This window comes from Pseudophryne corroboree, chromosome 8, assembly GCF_028390025.1.
Source record: "Pseudophryne corroboree isolate aPseCor3 chromosome 8, aPseCor3.hap2, whole genome shotgun sequence".
NCBI lineage: Eukaryota > Metazoa > Chordata > Amphibia > Anura > Myobatrachidae > Pseudophryne > Pseudophryne corroboree.
Genome location: NC_086451.1, coordinates 369,510,355 through 369,515,091, shown reverse-complemented (window position 1 = coordinate 369,515,091; position 4,737 = coordinate 369,510,355). Strand labels below are relative to the sequence as shown.

The window sequence follows — 4,737 nt, the reverse complement described above, 5'->3', positions numbered from 1 at the left end:
ATTCGCTTAACAATGATTCACGGGTGGTCAATCTGTTGAAATCAGAGCACTACATTTTGGCCACCGTGCTCGATCCTAGATTTAAAGCCTACCTTGGATCTCTCTTTCCGGCAGACACAGGTCTGCTGGGGTTGAAAGACCTGCTGGTGACAAAATTGTCAAGTCAAGCGGAACGCGACCTGTCAACATCTCCTCCTTCACATTCTCCCGCAACTGGGGGTGCGAGGAAAAGGCTCAGAATTCCGAGCCCACCCGCTGGCGGTGATGCAGGGCAGTCTGGAGCGACTGCTGATGCTGACATCTGGTCCGGACTGAAGGACCTGACAACGATTACGGACATGTCGTCTACTGTCACTGCATATGATTCTCTCAACATTGATAGAATGGTGGAGGATTATATGAGTGACCGCATCCAAGTAGGCACGTCACACAGTCCGTACTTATACTGGCAGGAAAAAGAGGCAATTTGGAGGCCCTTGCACAAACTGGCTTTATTCTACCTAAGTTGCCCTCCCACAAGTGTGTACTCCGAAAGAGTGTTTAGTGCCGCCGCTCACCTTGTCAGCAATCGGCGTACGAGGTTACATCCAGAAAATGTGGAGAAGATGATGTTCATTAAAATGAATTATAATCAATTCCTCCGCGGAGACATTGACCAGCAGCAATTGCCTCCACAAAGTACACAGGGAGCTGAGATGGTGGATTCCAGTGGGGACGAATTGATAATCTGTGAGGAGGGGGATGTACACGGTGATATATCGGAGGGTGAAGATGAGGTGGACATCTTGCCTCTGTAGAGCCAGTTTGTGCAAGGAGAGATTAATTGCTTCTTTTTTGGGGGGGGTCCAAACCAACCCGTCATATCAGTCACAGTCGTGTGGCAGACCCTGTCACTGAAATGATGGGTTGGTTAAAGTGTGCATGTCCTGTTTTGTTTATACAACATAAGGGTGGGTGGGAGGGCCCAAGGATAATTCCATCTTGCACCTCTTTTTTCTTTTCTTTTTCTTTGCATCATGTGCTGATTGGGGAGGGTTTTTTGGAAGGGACATCCTGCGTGACACTGCAGTGCCACTCCTAGATGGGCCCGGTGTTTGTGTCGGCCACTAGGGTCGCTAATCTTACTCACACAGCTACCTCATTGCGCCTCTTTTTTTCTTTGCGTCATGTGCTGTTTGGGGAGGGTTTTTTGGAAGGGACATCCTGCGTGACACTGCAGTGCCACTCCTAGATGTGCCCGGTGTTTGTGTCGGCCACTAGGGTCGCTAATCTTACTCACACAGTCAGCTACCTCATTGCGCCTCTTTTTTTCTTTGCGTCATGTGCTGTTTGGGGAGGGTTTTTTGGAAGGGCCATCCTGCGTGACACTGCAGTGCCACTCCTAGATGGGCCCGGTGTTTGTGTCGGCCACTAGGGTCGCTTATCTTACTCACACAGCGACCTCGGTGCAAATTTTAGGACTAAAAATAATATTGTGAGGTGTGATGTGTTCAGAATAGGCTGAAAATGAGTGTAAATTATGTTTTTTGAGGTTAATAATACTTTGGGATCAAAATTACCCCCAAATTCTATGATTTAAGCTGTTTTTTAGGGTTTTTTAAAAAAAACACCCGAATCCAAAACACACCCGAATCCGACAAAAAAAAATCGGTGAGGTTTTGCCAAAACGCGGTCGAACCCAAAACACGGCCGCGGAACCGAACCCAAAACCAAAACACAAAACCCGAAAAATTTCCGGCGCTCATCTCTAATCAAAAGTCGTCCCTCCGTCGTTAGAATCAACGCACACAAAGAGTAACTACAGAGCTACTCTTGTTTTGCACAAAACAATTTTGCAGGCACTCTGCTGCACAAGCGTTCACACTTCTGCAAAGCTAAAATACACTCCCCGGTGGGCGTCGACAATGCGTTTGCACGGCTGCTAAAAACTGCGATCGAGCGATCAACTCGGAATGACCCCCACTGATTCAACTGTTTCTGATGAGGAATCTGCAACACAGGTTGATGTTCCTGATTTATTGGAGGCTATCAAACTGATTCTTCAGATTCATGATGAGATTGACCCTCCTGATATGTTTAAGAATCCTGATAAGTTCAAGGGACAGAAGGTTACTAAATTAGTCTTGCTACATTCTGACCATTTAGTTGACATACATCAGGAATCTTGGGAGTCTCCAGGAAAGGAATTTTCCCTGTCTAAAAAGATGCTAGCTCGTTATCCTATCTCTACAGAGTTAAGTAACAAGTGGGAAACCCCACCACCAGTGGACTCACATGTAACCCGTCTTGTGGTGTCATCTACTCTGCCTGTCACCACCGTCACCTCTCTGAAGGAACCGACGGCTAAGCATGTGGAAGGATGCTTGAAGTCTATTTACACTCTTGTGGGTGCTGTACATAGACCCACTATGGCAGCCTCTTGGGCCGCAAAAGGTATTGAAGCTTGGGTTCAAGCAGTTGAAGCAGAGCTACCTCTGAATTTTCCTGATAATGCCAGACGATGTCTATCATATATTACCACAGCCTCCCATTACATTCAGGAGGCGGCCTCTGATGCCGCTGTTATGGCGGCCAAAGCGGCTACTACACCCATTCTGGCTCGCCGGATTCTGTGGTTGCGGTCCTGGTCAGTGGACCTGGACTCTAAAAAGACCTTTGGAGGTGCTCCCTTTTAAGGGAGATATACTATTTGGGGAAGATCTGAACAAGTTTGTGACTGACTTGGCATCTGCCAAGACTGCATGTCTCCCAAGTACTAATCCTTTGGCTCCGAAGGCTAAGAGTACCACCTTTCGTTCCTTTCAACCTCCTGGTAAAGCAAAGGGTCAGGCGTACCCGAGACAAGCTCACACTTCCAAAACCTCTAAGCCCAAACCTAAATGTTCTTGGGCCGCCCGTCAGCCTGCTTCCAAACCAGGCCATCAGTGAACAAGCTCTCCCGAGCGAAACGTATGTCACTTCCGGTTTTGGTGTTCCGAACTTCCGGTCGGCGGACCGCGGACACCAGCGTCTCACTGCTGGGCTCACCTTCCACCACGGACTCCTAGGAGCGGCTTCCAATGACCGAGGGGGGTATTCCACCCCTCCACCTACTAGTAGGTTACAGGACTTTTTTTGACGCCCCATCGGACGCAATATCTCTGGTAAACTCCACTCTTTTTGCTCAAAGTTTCTCACTTTTCATCAACCATTGTGTGATTATACATATATATTTTGATAAGTGAAGTAACCTAAGAGCGACACACATATATATATTTTTTCAACCAGGGATACATGGCAACAATGGGAATATACCAGTTTTACTAGCAAGCCGCACCTATGTCCAGGACTCATTTTCAATTTATTTATATACCCATTTATAATCAATACATGGTTCCTTAAAGGTTCAGTCCTGTTTTTTTGGTTATTATAATTCCTACAAGAACATTGATTACATATCTCTCTTGGATAGTGAGTGACTTGTGACTTTTTTGACATACTGTAATAACTTAAACCGAATTTCCAACACCACAAACCCCCCCTCCCCTCTTTTTTGCTGACTGTATTGAGTAGTCGTGAATTTATTACCCGATTAATTACACAGTTTTGCTCCAAATTTTTGGATCAAATACGTGACTCATCACAATTATTGGAATCTTTATCCATACAGCAACATGTCTAGTAACATTCCCATTTACATTAAATTTCTGGTACTCCCTCTCATTCTGTCTAAACAATCTGGGTGGCTCTGCAATGCAGTATGTAAACAGAGCACAATTTTGCTACAAGACAGGACAGTAGAAGAGTTCCTCTACCTTTCTTCGGTCTCAGTGTCGTTTCTCACCACCCTCTCATTTTTTCATTCGATGCCCAGACAGATTATAAAAAAGCAGAAGTGGTGTTTAACTTAGACCTGATTCTCTGTCTCTTTCCTATACCCATTTTTCTACACTCCAATCTCTTCATACCAGTGTCACACTATCATCTACTCAGTACTCCTCGCAAAATCTGGGGAGTCCACATACATACCTCAGATCAGACTTAATCAGCCCCCAGCTGATTTCTGTTTCCCCACTGACCTCCAATAGCCACAGGTGCTATCTATTTACCCAAGGTCAACAATACAGAAGAGGCCCAACCTCATTCATTTTTGAAGTTCAGCCCAGGGGGCCGGTGAAGCACCTGTTTTTTGGAGACCATCAGTGAATATCAGGTACCGCTAGCATCTTGATTCAAGAGCATCCAGTAATCTCATCAAAAAAACTTTGGGATTTCTCAGAGCCTAATACTTGGTTCCAGGTGTCATCAAGTGGGATATACCTACCTGCGGTCAAACCACACTGAGTATGCCCAACCTCGTCTGATCTTGGAAGCCAAGCACTGTGGGCCAGGTCAGTACCTGGTTGGGAGACCACCAGAGAATACTTGGTACTGCAGGTATTTATATCCTAATCCAGGACATAGGACCTGGAACCAAAGTATTATTTTCTATTTCTATTCAAATTTTGGAATTTTATATATCATTAATTATCAGTGTGGAGCCCGGTTTATCAGATTGAATAATACCCCTTCCTTCCGCTATATTTATATTTTCATTATAGGTATAGTTCATTTTGTCACAAATTCGGAAGAAGGCAATATATTTTTTTTCTCTAACATTAGAGACACATACATAATTTCGCCCAAAGAGCTATCATGTCTAATTCGTATCACTAAATGTAATTTACATTTGGATAGAAAAACTTTATGACAATTGTT

The 4,737-nt window shown here is 44.9% G+C and overlaps 1 pseudogene; it reads left to right on the top strand.

Moving 5' to 3' along the window:
- Positions 1-4,301: 4,301 nt before the first annotated feature.
- LOC134953928 (5S ribosomal RNA) lies at positions 4,302-4,419 on the top strand (annotated as a pseudogene).
- The last annotated feature ends 318 nt before the right edge of the window (positions 4,420-4,737 follow it).